Raw genomic sequence first — 21,140 nt, 5'->3', positions numbered from 1 at the left:
CCTCCCTCCTCTGTATTTGGACCCTGGGGAGACACTAGCCCACCTGGAACGTCTAAGATCATCCACCTCCCCCTTGAGGTCCTTAATCACATCTGGAAAGCCCCCTCTGCCAGGTCAGGTCACATTGACATGTTCCAACGATTAGGACACAGGCATCTTTGGGGTCCGTGATCCTGCTGACCGCAGAGGGAACCTGAGATTTTCTCAGGCGTGGCAGCCACTTGATGGGGATCAGTCTTGAAGCCCAGTCTTGGGGACTTGAATCTTTCCTTGAGGCCCTGAGGAGCGGCTGGTGGGTTTGAAGCCTGGATCCTCCCTGGGGTCCCCAGACATCATCTCTGATTCAGTCAGCTTGCGGCCCTGCTGGTTCAAGGGGTGTGGGTGAGGGGCTCCCTGTGGCCCTGAAGTAGCTGAGACAGAACCCCATGAGCCGCTGCAGCGGGGGCCGGGATGGGGGCCGCTGGCCTACTCCGAGGCTCCTGCTCCTGAACAGCTGGGAACACATGCTTTACATTAAGGCTGTTAGAGTATGTTTTCCATCCTGGTTTGGCGCTGCCCACGGTCCTGGAGGGGCTGAGCCTGCAAGCTCTGCCTGTGGAGAGGAGGCCTTTGAAGCTGATGAGGTGGGAGGGGAGCGGCGAGGGGGCGGAGAGGAAGCTACCCATCCCAGCCTCCCTGGCCCCTCAGGCAAGATTTGCTTTCCTTAGAGCCCAGCACAGCCCACGGGAGGGCTTGGACCTGAACCCTGCTAGAGGGGAAGGTCGAGAAAAGCTCACAGGTGGGCTGGGACGGTGGCTTCTCAAACCCAGCACTGTGGGAGGTTCTGGGCTGAGCTTGCGTTTGGGCTGCAGCCCCCTCCCCTCGCTGCAGGCCTGGCAGTCTTCGGCCTTCACCTCTCTTCAGAGGGAGTCGGGCCCCCGGGCTGGAGGTGTCCTGATTGGACTCCAGAACGCTCAGGCTCCATGGGGTTCGGGAGGCTTCATCAAGGTCCTCATCAACGGCCTCATCGTGCCAACGGAGGTCTGGGCTCCGGCTTTGGGCAAGACCCTCTGCTTCCCACCTCCCAGTCTCGCCTGACTCTCAAACCCGCTTCTCCATTCTGCGCCCACTTGCTTATGCCTTCGGCTCAGTCTTGTCCTTCTCTTCGTGACCCCACCAGGCCCCTCTGTCTGTGGGATTTCCCAGGCCAGAGTACTGGAGCGGGTTGCCATTTCCTTCTCCAGGGGATCTTCCTGATCTGGGGGTCGAACCCACACCTCCTACATCTCCTGCATTGGCAGACAGGCTCTTTATCACTAATGCCACCTGGGGAGGCTGAGCCCCACCCAGGTCCACCAGCAAGTCCCACCAGCACCTCTCTACGTCTATACTCTTGATACCCTTCACAGGGCCCACCCACCCTTCTTAGCCAACAGCATTTCCTGCCTGAAGCAACCTCGCCCACCAGGGCCCTCAGTGCCCAGACCACCCCGCGCCCCAGGAAGGCTGCTGGCACCTCGCCGCCCCGTCTCTGCCTCCTGCTCCTTCTCCACCATCTGCACTCAGCCCCTCCATCCTGTGTCCTGTGTTAGGGGGCTCAGGGCACCAAGAGCACACAGGTTCTCGGCCCTTGTGGAGGGCTCAGAACCCACGGTGACCTCCCAACCCCACTGCTCATACTTCCTAAACTGTGCCATGGATTCCCCACCTCGGGACTTCATCAGTGCTGTTCCCTCCCGAGAAGGCTCCTCCTCCATTCGCAGCCCCACCCCTGCCAGGCCACCACGGCCCGTCCTCCTGACCCCTTTCTGGAAGGAGCTCATCTCTGAATCACCGCAGCCCACCCGGTGCTGTCCTCGGCTCTCCGGACCCTGGGTCTGTAGCCCCGGCGATCACGCCGGTGTGAGCTGAAGCGCACCGGCTTCCCTGCATAGGGTCCCTTTGGAAACCTGTGACTTGGACACTGAGCCATGTTGCCCCTCACACACCTTCTGGCTCCTCACACACACCCGGTGCCTGGAGGATGCCCCATGCGGGTACGGGCTGGATTCAGATGGTACCTGAGCACTGTCATCACCGCCTGGAGCCCTCCTGGGGCCAGAGGGCAGTTTCGGAGTGTAGGTGCCCGGAGGAAAGAAGCTGAGAAAGACCTCAGGCAGAAGAGACCATTTGAACTGGGTTGTGAAGGATGGATAGGAGTCTGTGAGAGGCAGAAGTGGAGAATCAGCGCCACATGAACCTCTGTATGTCTGGGGACCAGAAGTTGGCAAGCTATAGCCTAGTGGCCAAATTCTGCCTAAGATTTATTTTTGCACAGCCTGCAAGCTTTGTCATCATTCAGTCGCTCGGTTGTGTCCAACTCCTTGCAACCCCATAGACTGCAGCACACCAGGCTCTCTGTCCTCCACTCTCTCCCAGAGTTTGCTCAAATTCATGTCCATTAAGTCAGTGATGTTCTTTGACCACCTCATCCTCTGCCACTCCCTTCTCCTCCTGCCCTCTCTTTCCCATCAGCAGGCTCTTCTCCAGTAAGTCGGCTCTTCGCATCAGGTAGCCGAAGTGTTGGCTTCAGCACCAGTCCTTCCAATGAACATCCAGGGCTGATTTCCTTTAGGACTGACAGGTTTGATCTCCTTGCAGTTCAAAGGACTCTCAAGAGTCTTCTCCAGCACCACAGTTTGAAAGCATCGATTCTTTGGCGCTCAGCCTTCTTTATGGTCCCACTCTCACATCCCTACATGACTACTGGAAAAACCATAGCCTTGACTAGATGGACCTTCTCTGGAGGAGGAAATGGCAACTCACTCCAGTATTCTGGCCACGAGAACCCCATGAACAGTATGAAAAAACAACCGGCAAGTTAAGTTGTTTTATATTTGTGAAGGCTTCGAGAGAATAAGTCTTCCCAGATGCTTCAGTGGTAAAGAATCCATCTGCCAACGCAGGAGACACAGGAGATGCAGGTTTGATCCCTGGGTCAGGAAGATCCCCTGGAGGAGAAAATGGCAACCCACTCCAGTACTTGCCTGGAAAATCCCATAGACAGAGGAGCCTGGAGGGCTATAGTCCATGGGGTCACAAAGAGTCAGACACAGCTGAGCAACTCAGCACACGAAAAAAAAAGTTAAGCGGAAAATGCAACAGAGAGGAGAAAAAAACATTTTAGATTGCAAAGCCTACAATGTTACCCTCTGGGCCTTCGCAGAAAGGTTTGGGAAGGCCTTTCCACGTGGGGGAAGGTTGCAGAAGGGACTGTCCCTCTATCAGCGGCAGGAAAAGATGAGGAGGGGGCTGATATTCGTGTCTGGGTGCAGCCCATTGCCGGGAGGGGGGACCAGGAAGGACCCACCCCAGAGGTCTCAGTTAGCGGTCACCCCTCTCTGGCCCCTCTTTCGCAGGGAGCTGGGGGAGGACGGGTGAGATCATGGCTGTCACAGGCTTGTGAAGGGCCAGCCGAGGGCCCCACATCCCTCCAGCCAGATCCCTGACCTGCAGGCCCTGAGACAGAGCAGGCTCCCACACTCATTTCTAAATTAGCCGGATTTTCCACCGGCCGGCTGAGTCTGGAGGGACCTGACAAGACGATGTTCCAAGCTTAAGAAACGTTTTAGCTCTAATGAGCTGGAATGCTGGTGGTTTCTTTTAATCCCACTGTGTTTACCCCAATCAACGATCGAAGGTTGGCTGGGATGACTGTCATTTTTCCTGTGATTAATGCTCTGGCAGGCCCGTCTGTTTTCCAGGAAACGCCACTCTCCCCTTCTCTGTGTCCGCTCACAGCATCCTCAGAGGCCCTGGGATGTCAGGCAGGGATGCCAGTCATGCGCCAGGTGCTGGGTGGACATCGGGCTGCTAAGAGCAGCTGGGGGGCTTTGCACCCCCATCCCACCTGGAGCTCCATGGCAGCCCTAAGTCCCATATCTGCTTCTACCAGGCGGTGAGTCTCCTGAGGGCAGGGACATGCCCTAATTTCTGTCTGAGCTTAGGCCCCTCAGAAGCAGACTCTGGACAAGGTGGCCGTGCAGCAGTTTATTTGGAAGGCGGTCCTGGAAACACAAAGGGAGGGAGCGCGGCGCATTTCTAAGCAAGCTCCCCCGAGGGTAACGGGGGCTCAGTCCCCTCGGGTTCTCCATGAGCCAGTGGGGGCAGGGAGCTGGCAGGCTTGCACCTCAGCGCCTAGACCACTCCCGAGGTTGTTAACCCCCAGCGCCGGAGGCCAACCGTGGTGCAGGAATGGAGCGAGTATTTGCAACTTCAAAGAAAGCCCTGAGGCCAAGACGCAGTTGCTGGCAGCGGGAGGACCGCCTGGCACGCTCCGAAATGTGAGAGCCAAGGAGATGCGGGGCAGCATCTGTGCCCGCCGTGAGGACATCTTCTCCCGCAGTCTGGTGCCCCGCCTGCTGCCACGGCAGCGCTGGTCCTCCGAGAGCCGGAGAGACTCCTTGTGTGACGGACAGGGGCGGGCCCCTATGCATGGGCCTCACCCCGATCACTGAGACCTGCCCAGGTCTCCTAAGTGCCCGGTGAATACAGCCTCAGGACACCAAGGGGCCTTTGACCCAGGCAGGTCGTGGCTTCTGTGCATTCTACACCCCAGGGCTCAGAGTGGCCCCACACACACAGTGGCCTGGGTCAGGTGTGTCCGGCAGGGCAGGCTGGAGGCCTGAACATCGGGCAAGGGCAGTGGGATGACTTCTGATGTGCAGGGGACCTGGGTGGCCTGGGACGGCAGAGCTATATGTTGCCCCATGTGGTCCTAAAGCTCTGGGTAGGATCCTCTGCATACCCTGAGTGGCCCGGTTCCTGGCCCAAGGGTTTTGTGGTCCAGTGTGGAAAGAAATGCAGGGACCCAGTTATAGGCTTGGGGAATCAATGGCCCAGCTTCTCAGCCTGAGCCCCAGCCGGTGGGTCCTCCTGTCTTCTGTGACCTGGTCTGCTCAGCGGATGTGGAGAATCAGCCCCAGCGACTCCATTTCACGGATAAGGATGCCAAGGTTGTGAAATGAATTGCTAGTCCAGGTTTGATGCATGATACAGGGTGCTTGAGGCTGGTGCACTGGGATGACCCAGAGAGATGGGATGAAGAGGGAGGTGGGAGCGGAGTTCAGGATGGGGAACACATGTACACCCGTGGCGGATTCATGTCAATGTATGGCAAAACCAATACAATATCATAAAGTAAAAAATTAATAAAACTGAGATTTAAAAAAAAGAAGAATGCCAAGGTCCACCTGCTATTGAGTGACTGAGCAGACCTGGCTCCAAGGGTTGCCCTGGAAACGTCCCTCGTGGTTCAGTGGTTAAAAATCTGCCTTGCAATACGGGGGACACAGGTTCGATCCCTGGCCAGGGAACTGAGATCCGACACGCCACTGAGCAGCTAAGCCCACGAACCACAACCACTGAGCCCGTGTGCCAGAAACAGAGAGTTTGGATGCCTCACTGAGAGACCCTGTAGTTGAAACCCAATGCAGTCGAATAAATAATGAAATAACACTTTTTTTTTGTCCCCTCATAGCTTCCAGGGACAGAACTGCAGGCTGGCTGATCTCTGTCCTCTGCCTGGACCCCTGAAGCTGCGATCCGGGGGCCGTGTTTTCATCTGGAGGCTCGATGGCCAGGGAGGGGAATCTGTCTCCTGACTCCCTCAGGTTGTGGGCAGATTTCCCATCCCTGCCGCTCTGGGACTCGCGGTGGCTTGCTTTGCAGGCCAGCAGGAGAGTGTCTGACCTCAGGGAAGGCCCAGTCCCCTGCTTAAATCAGGCCCAACCCAGTGTGAAATTCTTTTTGCTGGACTCAAAATCTACCAATTTGGGCCTTCCATTGCATCTGCAAAATCTTGTCACTTTGCCATGTTCTAGAGGTGAGGCCCAGGCATAATCCCTCCCACCCCGCTCACGTCCTGGATGGTTTCATCCTGTGTCTGCTCTGCTCTGCTCTGCTCTGTGACTCTGGGTAAGTCCTTCACTCTCTCTGGGCCCAAGTCTTCCCTGCTGTGAGGGGAGAGGTGGATGACCAGGGCGAGGCCCAGTGTCTCCCTTTTATGCAGTGTCGTTCTGGAGGGGCAGTCTCTGAGCCCCCTGTGGTGACTGAGGGCGAAAGCCTGGTGTTCAGGGATCAGAGTGAAGGCAGGCCAGACCCCGAGCTGGTGTCTCTGCATCAGCTTTTCCTCTCTCTCCCAAGCCTTGTGCTTTTTGTAGGGGGAGAAAAAAAAATCCCTCCTCTTCCTTTTTTTTTAAAAAACAGGAGCAGTGAGCTGCCATGTAAAGGACCTAGAAGAGGCCAATTGAGAAACACAGGGAGGACAGCCCGAGGGGCTGATGTGAACGGTCAGCCCTTTCGCTGTGGGCCATGCAGAAGCCAGAACCTCTGCGACCAAGGGGAGCCATGGGCAGTGGGTGCCAAGGGATCTAGGACCCCCTGCTCCCACCCTCCCCGTCCCCAAGGAGCCCTTGACACATGGCAGCCAGCCCACGTGCCAGCCAGCCCCTGGTGACCCTGACCTGCACGTTCATAAGGTCAGCACTGCGGTTGTGTTTCTAACTGGCTTTCTCCGAAGCCTGCCCACCCGTCCCCCACTCCCGGCCAGGGTGCTTCTGCTGGCCTCCTGACTTGGCATGGCCGGCAAGCACTTGGAGTGATCTCAGAGAGTGTTCCAAGAGGGTCTGCTAGCCTGGAGCTCAGGAGAGCCCCTTCCCCTCCCCAGGCTTCAGTGTGAGATTCCCTGGAGGAGGGCATGGCAACCCACTCCAGTATCCCTGTCTGGAGAATCCCATGGACAGAGGAAGCTGGTGGGCTACAGTCCATGGGGTCGCAAAGAGTCGGACATGACTGAGTGACTCAGCTCGCACAGCACTGTAGCTCTGATGACGAAGGTGGGGATAGTTGCCATGGTTGTGAGACACACTGTGGATTTTGTGGATGTTTCTGGAAGAGGGGGAGTCTTGTGCAGAGGAGGCAGGACCCAGGCTTTGCTACTTTGGGTGCATCTCCTACAGGAACACTTGTGCTGGACCATGGACAGACTCAGGGAGCACCTCGTTCCAGGAGCAGGGTTCATTCAGCCTCACCCCCACCCCACCCCCCAAGCCAGCCACACAGAGTCACACCAAGAGCAGCCACGTCACCAGATCAGGTATCTCCCTTCCTTTCTTGACAATCTCTTCTTCCCTGGCGTCTGCGATATCTGCTGACCATCTCGGTTTCCCTTGCAGGCTCTCTGTCCTCTCACACCCACTCATTGGTGACATTTCTGGGGGGCATTAGCCTTAGGATTCTTCCCTCCTGCTGCCCCACCACCACTGAGTGATGCTATGGAGTTTACAGGTCCCGTAGATAAAGCAAGAAGAGAACCCTGCAAGGAGGGTCCATTCTCCAGGGGCACCAAGACCAGAAGAGGCAATTGGAATACGCAGTGACATGGGCCATCACCGGGCTGATAACAGGGGTTGCAGAAGGGGCCCCTGTGCCCTGGAGGCAGTCAAGGATTGGCTGCTGGAGATGATTCCAGGAGGCTGAGAAAGAAACACCTGGTACATAAAGGATCGATGCTGACACTCCAGCCACTGAGCCAGGCTCTCTTTCCATCCATTTAACAAATGTTTATTGAGAACCAGTGTTGGCGCTTGCATTCTCTCCTTCACCCGCCTTATTAAATTTAATCATCACAGCTACCCCATAAGGTCCGTTTGCATGCTATGCCATCTTTGAGGATCTGCTGTGACTCAGCTAGTGAGTGGCAGGCGCAGGCGTGGAACCTGGGTCTGCATCGCTTCTTCACCACATTGAGAAGAGCTAAAAATTAGGAATTAGAGGACTTCCCTGACAGTCCAGTGGATAAGACTGCCCCTTCCAAAGCAGGGGGTGCAGGCTTGATCCCCAGGCATGGGACTAAGATCCCATGTGCCTCAAGACCAAAATTCCAAAACATAAAAGCTAAGCCCCTTCACTCACATCTGACTCTTTGCAACCCCATGGACTGTAGCCCACCAGGCTCCTCTGTCCATGGGATCCTCCAGGCAAGAATGCTGGAGCGGGTTGCCATGCCCTCCTCCAGGGGACCTTCCCGACCCCGGGATCGAGCCTGCATCTCTGGCATTGGCAGGCGAATTCTTTACCATTGAGCCCCCAGGGAAGCCCCAAAACACAAACATCAAATAAAAAAAAAAATCTTAAAATAAGAAGAATCAGGAATTAGAAGAGGGGTCAGATGTGCGACGACAACCGGGGAGACCTGGCAAGGGGCAGAGGGCATATACCAGTGCCCACGTTTCTCTCCTCAAACCAAACAAAGCTGTCTAGACCTGGGCACAGAGCCTACACATTCCATGAGAATATGTTTTAATGTGTGTGTGTGTTCCTTTTCACTGGAGGAGGAAATGGCAACCCACTCCAGTATTGTTGCCTAGAGAATCCCATGGACAGAGGAGCCTGGCGGGCCATGGTCCATGGGTTCCAGAGAGTTGGACACGACTGAAGTCACTAAGCACACACGCGTGTTCCTTTTAATAAAAACATAAACATTTATTTTGCCAGTTGTGAAGGTAAAACTTTTTGTAGGGACTTCCCAAGTGTTTCCCACACTGAGGATTGTGGTTCTTGAGAGGGTTCACTGGCCTATTTGGGAAACTCGAGAACCCTATTTCCTACTAAAATGGTTAAGGAAGATGTCAAAATAGAAATTTCCAGTTCTCGCCACAGTGGAGTGGCCTCCTTCTTCCTTATTCCCCTTTACAATGGGGAAAACAAGAACAAGCAAACAAAAAAAAACCTTCGGCATAACCTAACCAGTTTGGAAAGATTCTGAAGGATGAAACAAAGGATGGCCAAGGGGTCTTAAGACTTAGGGGCAATGTGGCCCTGGGCCCCTGGGCTTTCTCTCTGCCTCCCATCCATCCTGCACTGGCATAATTCTCACCAGACAGTGAGGCCTGGGCCAAAAAAAAAAAAAAAAGCCCCAAGAAGAGCCTGCTCCCTGTAGCCAAAGGGATCAGGCAGCTTAGCAGAGCAGAAAGCATTTTTAAAGATACCTGCCCTCGTGGAGTCAAACACCAATGAGGAAACTTCCTCTCTGCTGGTGGAGCAAGCAAGGAGGTACCATCCCCTCTAGCAGCAGCAGGACCAGGACACAGAGGCAGACCGAGCTCTCAGAGAATGAACGTACACCTCCCAGAGCAGCCAGCGGCCTCCTGGACACGAAACACAGATTCTGGAGGCGGGGTGAGACGGCACCATTTGGAACTTGACTTCCCCACACGTGGTGCCAGTGGGGCCCAGGGGGAGCTGAATCCCCACCCTCAGCCAATGGCAAGCAGATGGTTTGCATGGCAGTGTTAAGCTTTTGCCGAGGCGGTATTAGCAGAGTTGGGGGAGGGGGGAACCAAGCTTCCAGTCTTGCCTTTTGCCAGCAAGGTGCTATGAGTTGGAGGATCACTTTAGCTCAGGTGGGGGTTCAAGACATCAGGCGGGAAGCTGAATACTCACCCCACGCAGGCCTGCACATGACACCTAACAAGGAGACCTAGACAGAGATTAAATAGGCTCCAGAGCCTTGTTATATAATGCCTCAAAGATCCTGGATACAGCAAAGCACCACTCATCACACCAAGAATCAGGGCAATCACCGTCCAGCAGAGGAACAACAATCAGCAGGCGCCAACACTGAGATGAATCAGATGTTGAAATTATCTGACATGGATTACAGAGCAGCAATCACAAGAGTGCTTCCACAGCAATTTGAAGACCCTTGAGACACATGAAAAAAAATCCAGAAAATCAGAAATGAAAGATATAAAATGATGCCAAGGGGAAATTTTGGAACTAAAAGAAAAAAACGAAGCAATAACTGAGACTTAAAAATCACTGGATGGGCTTGAAGGTGAATTGGAGATAACAAAGGAAGAGAGCTCTGAACTCTAAAGAGATCAATAGAATCAAAGAAGGACCAGTCTGAGCCAAAGAGAGAAAATAGAATGAAAAAAAAAAAAGGAAAAAAACAGACACTCAGTTGACCTGTTGAAGATTCTAACACTAGTCATTGGAATCTGAGAAAGAGAGGACAGAAAAGTGAGGCTGAAAGATTTAAAGAAATGATGGCTGATAATTCCTCTAATTTGGCAAAAGGTGTCAACCTATAGATTCAAGAAACTGAGTGAATCCTAAATAGAATGAACCCAAAGAAGTCGATGCCAAGAAACATCATAATGAAACTTTTGAAAACCAAAGACACAGGATTGCTGAGACCAACCAGAGTGCTGCTGCTGCTGCTAAGTCACTTCAGTCGTGTCCGACTCTGTGCGACCCCATAGACGGCAGCCCACTAGGCTCCCCCGTCCCTGGGATTCTCCAGGCCAGAACACTGGAGTGGGTTGCCATTTCCTTCTCCAATGCATGAAAGTGAAAAAGTGAACGTGAAGTCACTTAGTCGTGTCCGACTCTTTGCGACCCCATGGACTGCAGCCCACCAGGCTCCTCCATACATGGGATTTTCCAGGCAAGAGTACTGGAGTGGGGTGCCATTGCCTTCTAATGACATACTATATTTAGGGGAACCTCAATCCAAACAGGGCTTCCCTGTTGGCTCAGTGGTAAATTTGCCCGTAGTGTAGGAGATGAGGGTGCGATCCCTGGGTTGGGAAGATCCCCGGGAGGAGGGCATAGCAACACATTTCAGTATCTTACCTGGAGAATTCCATGGACAGAGGAGTCTGGCGGGCTATAGTCCATGAGGTCACAAAGTGTCAGACAGGATTGAGCGACTGAGCACAGCACAGCACAGCAATCCAAACAAAAGCAATTTCTCACGAGGATCAGGAAGAAGAGGTATATTTTTAGAGTTCTGGAAGAAAAGACCTGTCAACCCTCAAATCCTATATCAAGAAAACAATGTTCTTCAAGAATAAAAGGGAAATAAATCATAAACTGGCGCTATGCTTAGTCGCTCCATCATTTCCAACTCTGTATGACCCCATGGACTGTATGTAGCCCACCAGGCTCCTCTGTCCAAGGGATTCTCCAGGAAAGATACTGGAGTGGGTTCCCATGCCCTCCTCCAGGGGATCTTCCCAACCTGGGGACTGAACTCAGGTGTCCTGCATTGCAGGCAGATTCTTCACCACTGAGCCACCAGGGAAGCCCAGATTGTAAGTCTAAACTTGAAACATGGAGTTATAGACTCCTGGAAGGAAACACGGGAGGAATTCCACCTGACCTTGGGTTTGGTGATGAGCCTGTACATGTGCTATCAACGGCATGCTCTGTGAAGGGAAAAAGTGATACATTGGATGTTATTAAGATTTAAAACTTCTGTTCTGCAAAAGACACTGAAGAGAATGGAAATGCAGTTTCCATAGTGGGAAGAAATATTTGCGCAACACATATCTACTAAAGGACTTATATCCAAAATTTAAAAGAAAGAACCCTTAGAATTCAGCAAGAGGAAAACAAACAACTTATGGAAAAAAGATCTGAAGTGACTTCTCATCAAAGAAGAGACACACACAGTAAAGCAGTATATGAAAGGGACTCGATATCTCATGTCCTTGCTGTTGTTCCATCGCTCAGTCATCTCTGACTCTCTGAAGCCCCGTGGCCTGCAGCATGCCAGGCTTCCCTGTCCTTCACTGCCTCCCAGAGTTTGCTCAAACTCATGTCCATCAAATCGGTGATGCCATCCAACCATCTCATCCTCTGTCGTCTGCTTCTCCTCCTGCCCTCTATCTTTCCCAGCATCAGGGTCTTTTCCAGTAAGTCGGCTTTTTGTAACAGTTGACCAAAGTATTGGAGCTTCAGTGTCAGTCCTTCCAACACATATTCAGGGTTGATTTTCTTTAGGACTGACTGGTTTGATCTCCTTTTAAACCACAATTTGAAAGCATCAGTTCTTTAGCACTCAGCCTTCTTTATGGTCCAACTCTCACATCCCTAAATGACTACTGGGAAAACCATAGCTTTAAATAGACAGACCTCTGTTGTCATTCGGGACTTGCAAATTAAAACAACGATGAGATACCAACACACTCATCAGGTTGCTTAAAATCCAATTTGTGATGGCTGGTACAGGTGCAGAGTAACAGGAAATCTCATTCATTGCTGGTCAGAAGGCAAAATGGCATAGTCTTCTAGGAGGTAACTTGACAGTGTCTTACAAAGTGAAACATAATCTTACCACAGGATCCATCAGACTACTCAGTATTTATCCAACTGAACTGAAAATACAAGTCCACCCAAAAACCTGCAAATAAATGTTGATAGAAACTTTATTTGTAAATGCCCCACACTGGAGGCAACCAAAGTGTCTTTCCTAGGAGAATGGACACACAAACTGGTTCATCCACACGATGGAATATTGTTCAACAATAAAAGGAAATGATCCACTGGGTCACAAAGACATGGATAGACATGAAATGTCCGTTTCTTTTTTACAAATGTATTCATTTTTAGCTGGAGGATAATTGCTTTATAGTATTGTGTTGGTGTCTGCCATACATCAACATCAATCAGCCATGGGTATACGTATGTCCCCTCCCTCTTGAATCTCCCTCCCGCCTCCCACCCTATCGTGCCCCTCTGGGTTGTCACAGATCACCTGAGTTGAGCTCCCTGGGCCACGGAAAATTCCCGCTGGTTATCTATGTTACATACAGTAATGTGTATGTTTCCATGCTCCTCTCTCAATTCGTCTCAATTCGTCCCCCCAAGCCTGTTCTCTCTGTCTGCTTCTCCATAATATCATATATTAGCCCGTTTTTGGAAAACGTTTTGCTCTACGCTACACTTAGAGAATATAGTTGGTCAACAATGCTTTATCAGTTTCAGGTGTACAGCAAAGTGATTTGGTTATACACAGACACGGATCTATTCTTTTTCAAACTCTTTTTCCATTTAGGTTGTTACACCATACTGAGCAGAGTTCCCTGTGCTATACCGTAAGGCCTTGTTGATTACCCATTTTAAACACAGTGGTGTGTACATGCCAATCCCAAACTCCCTAACTATCCCTCCCCGCTACCCTTCCCCCATGGCAACTGTAAACTTGTTCTCTTAAGTCTGTGGATCTGTTTCTGTTTTGTAAGTAAGTTCATTTGTATCCTTAGTTTTTAGATTCCCCTTACAAGTGGTACAATGTTCTTCTTTCTCTCTCTGACTTACATCACTCAGTCTGACAATCTATAGGCGTACTCGATGCGAATGGCATTATTTCCTGGTTTTTAATGGTGAAGTAATATTCCCTTGTGCATGCACGCCACATATTTCTTATCCACGCCTCTGCTGATGGACATTCAGGCCGCTTCCGTGCCTTGCCTATTGTAAACTGTGCTGCAGTGAACCCTGGGTGCGCGCAGCCTTTCCGACCGTGGTTTTCTCTGGGTATGAGCCCATGAATGGGACTGCAGGATCATATGGTAGCTCTATTTTTAGTTTTTTTTAAGGGATTATACCATTCTCCATAATGTCTGTACTAAATGCCGATTTCTAAATGAATAATAATACTGTTTGGAACATTGTTAGGTGAAAAACATTCTTTGAAAAGGCTGTGTACAATAGATTTCTGATACGACATTATGGGAAAGACAAAACCATAGAGATGGTGAAAAAAGTGTGGCTGCTGAGAGGTTGGGGGAAGACGTTGACTGAGTGAAGCATAAGAGATAGTTTAGGGCAGCGAAGCTGTTTTTTATTACATTACAGTCGTGGACCAATGACCTTATCATTTGTCAAAACCTGTAGAACTTTGTCGTACGAAGAGTGAACTGCATTCTATGCAAATTTAAAAAATCATTTAGGAGGTTGGGGCATCTCAGGATAAAATGCAGATGGTGACAGCGTACTCTAACTGTATTAGACACGGATGACACGACCTCACTAAAGGGAAGGGGGTGGGTGTAAGGAACTTTGAAAATAGTAAAGTCAGTAAGACTGAGGGCAAAAGAAATGCGCATAAGAGCACATAAGCACAGGATTCTAATTCAAGGAGCTGTTTCCTATGGGGGAATGTGTGGGCTAACGATTATGAAGCCACTAGGCGTGAACGCTGGAAGTGAACAATTAAAACATAGATGGCAGATGGTAGGAACCAAAGTTCTCATTGTCTGAGTGAGAAGTCACAGATGAGTAAGGGGAGGAGCCTAGAGTGATCCACGGGCCCGTGCAGCAGAGCTGGAGACACCAGCGTGAACACGTTCACTGTGATACAAACACAGATGGTTACATGTAGAGCTTCGTATTGATGCGCATATATACGAGGCAGGCTAAGCAGTCTCCTTGCTCGGTCAGCTTGGAGGGCCGAGAAGCAATGACTCTCCAGTAGCAGCGAACACATCTTGTACCCAGATGTTGCCTTCTCGTAACATTATCCAAGAGAAGGAACCAGGGTTCCTTGGGAAAACGACTGACTGCAGGAGGGAGGCTAGGAAGTACAAGAGGTGCTGGAAAGGAAGCAAGTGCCTAAAAACCAAACCAAACCAGAAAACTCACAACTGCCTGAAACATGTCAACCACATAAAGCAGTCAGTTCAAAGGGAGCCCAATGGCCAAAGCTGAAACAATTCTGGGGAACAAAACAGAAACATAGGGCTGGCGCACTTTCCTGGTGGTCCAGGGACTGAAACTCCGCACTCCAAATGCAGGGGGCTCGGTTCCATCCCTGGTCAGGAAACCAGCTCCCCCATGCTGCACCTAAGACCTGGCACAGCCAAATAAAGAAATCAATCTTTTTTAAAAAACATAGTATCGGATTATAAGCTAAAGCATAAACTAAATATCCTTGAGTTCATACTGACATAAATAAATGGCTGAATAAACTAATGAATGAATGAATATAGACAATATCCTACACAGGAGAATTCCAAATGACTGTGCAAACATTCAGCTGTCAGGACGGGGGGCATATCTTCCAGTCCTCAAGTATAGGATTTTATAGGGCTGCCTATGAAGACTTTCTTCCAAAGAGGAGAGATCAAAAGAGCATAGCTACAGTGAAGTAACCTGGCAAACACGACCCCAAGCCAGGCCATCAGGGTCAGCGTCAACAAGGATGAGGCATCTTGATGGTATCTTCCCTCGATACGACGTGAAGAGACCGTTACTTTTCCTGTGTGGCCTTCTTTCCCCAAACACATTATCCTGTTCTAATCGTGAGACAGGCATCGGAAAAATCCCAGTTTTGAAACATTCTACAAAACATCTGACAAGTACTCCTCAAAACTCTAAAAAATAAAATAATAAAACAGAAAGAAAGGGACGCTTTAGACACAGCCAGGAGGAGCGGGAAGAATGCTCAGTTGCCGCAGTCATGTCTGACTCTCTGTGACCCCGTGGACTGTAGCCCACCAGGCTGTTTATGGAAACTCCATAGGATTTTCCCGGAAAGAATACTGAAGTGGGGTGCCATGCCCTCCTCCAAGCCTAAGGAGATATGACATCTAAATGTAATATGGTTTCCTGAGTGGAATCCTGAAAGAGAAAAAGGACGTTAAGGGAAAAGTAAGGAAATGTGTATAGTATTGGGATGTCCAAAAATTCATTCAGGTTTTTTGGTAACATCTTATGAAAGGGCAGAACAAACATTTTGGCCAACTCAATGTATGAGCTCTAGTTAATACCAACAAATCAGTCTTGGCTCACGAATTGCCATACTAATAATGTGAGGTGTTAATAATAGGAGGAACTTGGTGCAGGGTATATACGTGAACTCTTTGTACAACCTTGGAATAATTCTGTATGTGTAAAACTGTTCTAAAAGTATAAGTTTCCTTTTAAAAATTCAAACGTAAAAAGAAAGAAAAGGAGCAAAGTGTTGGTACATACAACAGCTTGGATGGATCTCAAGGGTGTTGAGCTCATTGCAAAAGTCAGTCTCAAAAATCTCACATACTATGTAATTCTGTTTGCATAACATTATTAAAATGACAAAAACAGAGAAATCAAGAACATACGAATGGTTTCTGAGGCACAAGAATGGAAGGGGTGAGAATATAAGGGAAGAGCGAAAGGAGACCCTTTGTGTGATGAACGGTTACCTGAATTATATGCAGGACCACAGTGCACAGAACTCACACACACACAAGCACACAAACAACACGCAAATGAGTGCGGGTGGACACTGAGTAACTTCTGTGGTCTAATTCACGGTATTGGGCCAACATCAGCCTCCTTGGTTTGACACTGCACTCAAGCTATCATCATTAAGGGAAGCTGAGAGAACAATATATTGGACTTTATGTACTATTTTATCAATTTCCAGGGAGACTATAATAATTTTTTAAAGTAAAATTAAATGTCTGAATAGTCCAATAATGGTGGGATTGCTTGCAACAAATCATGCTTTCTCCTGACAATAACTGCACTCTGGACAAAACATAGAAACAGCTGCTTGAAGACACTTACAAACAATCAACAATGGGCTGAAACTTGAAAGGATACGACACTTAAAACAAGGGAAACAGCAGATGAGATATATGTATAATGAACTTTTGCCCTGGAAGCATCCTCCAGTTTACAAGGCACGCCGGAACGGAGATAAAGAAGAAAGTGGCTGTCTAAAAAAGTTGAGGAGTCAAGGCCTGAACTCAGCAAAACCAGAGAAACTAGAAAATGAGGAGGAAATACAGGACAAAAGAGAGTCCAGGGCTGGAAGAGGATATCCTTGAACCTGCATATAAATGCCTCTTGGCTGACTCATAAATTGTACATGAAACAAGGGTACATCCAAAAATATCCGTGCAAAGCCACACCCACAGTCTTTAAGGTGAGAGCAGAGATTTAACTGGCTGGTCAGCTCAGGGGATACAGAATTGGAAGTCCAATTTCTGTAGTTTTGGTGCTTCAACTGGAGCCAAGGAAAGGCTATGCCTTAGGCATAAAGGTCAAGTCCTCAGACTTAGGGTGGTACTGTCAGACTGAGGGAAAACTGGAATAGACCTGGCCTTGCAAAGCCTAAGCCCCAAACTTGCAGAAGGTCCAGGCGATTGTTGGTAATTTAGCCGACACTGTAACAAGAGGTGGCGCTGGTGGTAAAGAATCCGCCTGCCAATGCCAGCGCCCCAAGAGGCGGAGGTGGGGGAGCAGCAAGCCACTCCAGGGTTCTTGCTGGGAAGCTCATGGACCGAGGAGCCTGGCGGGCTACGGTCCCTGGGGACACAAAGAGGTGGACCCAATTTAGCCACTAAACAAAAATAACAAGGACAAAAAGTAACATTCTTCTGAGGAGAATACCAGAACCCAGAGCCTCTACAATATATCATTCACAGAGTCCATTATTTAATTTAGAATTACCTGGCATGAAAAGAGGACTTCCCTGGTGGCTCAGGCAGTAAAGAATCTTCCTGCAAGGCAGGAGATCCGAGTTTCACCCTGGGTCAGGAAGATCCCCTGGGGAAGGGAATGGCAACCCACTTCAGTAATCCTGCCTGGAGAATCCCATGGACAGAGAAGCCTGGCAGGCTACAGTCCATGGGGTAGCAAAGAGAGTGACTATCACTTTAATGACTTTTCAGGCATGCAAAGAATCAAGAAAGTATGGCATAAATGAAAGAAAACTTTGGTCAGAAGAAGCAAACTGGCAGAAAACCCAGCTGTTGGAATCGCTTGATAAGAACTTTAAAATAAGTAGTATAGACATATTTCTAAAATTTACAGAAAAGATGGATCGATTGTATGTATTTTCCCACTGAGGTGGGAAACATCAAGAGAGAAACAAAAACTCTAAAGAAATAAATTAAAATTCTAGAATAGGAAAATGCAATAGCTGAAGTAAAAAAACGTGTTGAGTGGCAGCCTGAACTGCAGAAGAAAGCACTAGCAAACTTGAAAACAGTTCAATATGAACAGAGCAAAATGCAAGGGAAAAAGTGAAAGTGTTAGTCACTCACTCAGGTCCTGCTCTTTGTGACCCCATGGACTGTAGCCCACCGGGTTCCTCCACCCATGGAATTCTCCAAGCAAGAACACTGGAGTGGGTAGCCATTGCCTTCTCCAGGGAATCTTCCTGACTCAGGGATCAATCCCCAGTGTCTTGCATTACAGGTGGCTTCTCTACTGTCTGAGCCACCCACCAACTGAAACCTGGAGATAAAAAGATTTTTAAAACATGGGACAGCGCCTCAAACAATTTCAAGCAACCTAACATTTATGTGAATGGAGTCCGAGGAGAAAAAGAAAGTCAAACAGGGCAGACAAAATATTTTAAATAATAGTAGTTAAAAAAAAATGGAAATTTAATTGAAAGCATTAACTCATAGATCTAAGATTCTCAGTGGGCCAACAGAGAGAAAATAGATAAGAAACCACACCCCGGTATGCCGTAGTAAAACACGTAAAAAACTAACAATGAAAAGAAATGCTATAAAAGTCTTTTTTTTTTAAGTACTTAGCAAAAATAGCTTTAACTGACTTCTCATCAGAAACAATGGATGTCACAGATTACAGAACAACATTGTTGAAGTCCTGGGGGGGAAAAAACAAAGCTATTCTAGAATTCTGTGTCCAGCAAAGATGTATTTTTTTAAAAAAGGAGAAACAATGACATTCTCTGGCAAGTGGCATCCATGAGAATTCCTTGCCAACAGACTCACGCTATAAGAAATGCTGAAGGAAATCCTTTAGACTGAAGATAGGAGGGCCTGAAGGGGGGCCTGGGGGAGGGACTCACGGGCACTGCTGGGGGTGCCTGGCAGTCCCTTACACACAGCAACTGTTGAGAGTCCCCTTTGACAGCAAGGAGGTCAACCAATTGGTCCTAAAGGAAACCAACTCTGGCTACTCTTTGGAAAGACTGATGCTGAACCTGAAGCGCCAACACTTTGGCCATCAGATGTGAAGAACTGACTCAATGGAAAAGACTCTGATGCTGGGAAAGACTGAGGGCAGGAGGAGAAGGGGACTGCAGAGGATGAGATAAATTAATTGGATGACATTACCGACTCAATGGACATGAGTTTGAGCAAGCTCCAAGAGATGGTGAAGGACGGGGAGGCCCACTGTGCTGCAGGCCACGAGGTTGTAGACAGTCAGACATGATTTCAGAACTGAACAACAACACCACCCAGCAAGGACCCCCTGAGGGTTGGGGAGCCCAGGGGGACAGCTCCAGGGGTCGGGGGCCTGGCTGTCGGAGGGCCATTGTGATTCTTCTGGAGGTGTCTGAGTGAGATTGGCCAGGATGGTGAGCTGGCCAGAAACAGGCTGAGCTGAAACTGCGGAGGAGCTGGGGAGAGGCCCCCTGCTTTGCCTACTAGGCTGTCTCTGGGATCAATGGGAGAGGCCAGTGGGCAAAGGCAGTGGTCACGTCTTGAACTGGCCTGCGACCTGCCTTGCTGCATGACCACAGTTAAGGCATGACCTTTCTCTGGGCCTCAGCTTCTCCACCTCTGAAATTAGGCAGATTAACCAGTTGGTGAGTAAGAGCCCTTCCAGCTAAAAATAAAAATAAAAAGCCCATGACTCTCCTGTGTGAAGTGCGAGAGAGACAGATTTGGCTTAATCTAAGCTGTGGGATTAAAAGACGCTTCCTCCTTGGAAGAAGAGCTATGACCAACCTAGACTGCGTATTAAGAAGCAGAGACATTGCTTTGCCAATAAGGGTCTGTCTGGTCAAAGCTGTGTTTTTTCCAGTAGTCATGTATGGATGTGAGAGTTGGACTGTAAAGAAAGCTGAGCGCCAAAGAATTGATACTTTCGAACTGTGGTGATAGAGAAGACTCTTGAGAGTCCCTTGGACTGCAAAGAGATCAAGTCAGTCAGTCCTAAAGGAAATCAGTCCTGAGTATTCATTGGAATGACTAATGCTGAAGCTGAAACTCCAATACTTTGGCCACCTGATCCGAAGAAATGACTCATTGGAAAAGACCTTGGTGCTGGGAAAGATTGAAGGTGGGAGGAGAAGGGGATGACAGAGGATGAGATGGTTGGATGGAATTGCTGAATCGATAGACGTGAGTTTGAGTAAGCTCTGGGAGTTGGTGATGGACAGGGAGGCCTGGAGTGCTGCAGTCCGTGGGGTTGCAAAAAGTCAGACATGACTGAGCGACTGAACTGAACTGAACTGAAGGAAGAATATTAAGGCTTCCGTGTTCTTGCCTGGAGAATCCCAGGGACGGGGGAGCCTGGTGGGCTGCTGTCTATGGGGTCGCGCAGAGTTGGACACAACTGAAGCGACTTAGCAGCAGCAGCAGCAGTACCTCAGCAGTAAAGAATCCGCCTGCAATGCCAGAGATGCAGGAGGCGCAGGTTTGATCCCTGGGTTGGGAATATCCCCTGGAGGAGGGCCTGCCAACCCACTCCAGTATCATTGCCTGGAGAACTCCATGGACAGAGTAGCTTGGCGGGCTATAGTCCATGAGGTCGCAAAGAGTTGGATACGACTGAAGCGACTGGGCACACACACAAGGAAGAATGTTCCAGTATTCACAAGTGTCTCTCTGTGAGGTGGGTGTGGGGAGGGGCTGAGGTCCCCTTACCACTCACAGTGAGGTTGCTGGAGGCTGGAGAGGGCTCTAGTCCTGGGCCTGGCTCCCAGGCCTCCATGTGCCCAGGTTGCTTGCCCACCAGTTCTCCTGGCATAACCCTGAGACAAGCTGGGAGGTGGCTGGTGGCCTCTCTAGGATTCCAGCCCTGGGAAGTGAGTCTGTCCACCTCCTGTGGGGAGTCTGCACATGGCCTCCGCGAGTTCTGACCTCAGGGCTTAAGGTCTGCACCCTTCCCCAGTGCAGAGCCTGGGAGGCTGGGCCAGTCTGAATCTTGGTGTGTGAGGGCACGCTCTCGGGATGGCACCTTCACAGGGGGTCACAGAGTCTCCCTGCTTCAGGCGACCCCCACCACCACGCCGCAAGGCCCACCGCCCTTCGTCCCACAGCAGGCCCTGGATGGGGAGCTCGAGCCCCAGGGTCACTTAAGGGCAAAGGGACTTGGCCCTGCTCACTGGCCCTGGCACTGAGCTGTTGAAAATAGCTGTGCCACCGAGTGAGTTCTGAAACACGAGAGCTTGTGCCCAGGAGCTGGTGCTAGTACTGGGGGTGGAGGGGGAAGGTGGACACAGGAGAGAGGAGAGCTGCGTCCATGCTCCAGACAGCTTTCAGAAAGGAGGCTGTTTGCTTTGGGGCTGGCAAAGCTGCCAGGCATGTTCATGGCGGTGGGACCACAGCCTCAGGGGAACCGATCTGCTG

The sequence above is a fragment of the Ovis canadensis genome, chromosome 18 (genome assembly GCF_042477335.2).
Source record: "Ovis canadensis isolate MfBH-ARS-UI-01 breed Bighorn chromosome 18, ARS-UI_OviCan_v2, whole genome shotgun sequence".
In the NCBI taxonomy this organism is placed as follows: Eukaryota; Metazoa; Chordata; class Mammalia; order Artiodactyla; family Bovidae; genus Ovis; species Ovis canadensis.
This window is presented reverse-complemented; position numbering follows the sequence as displayed.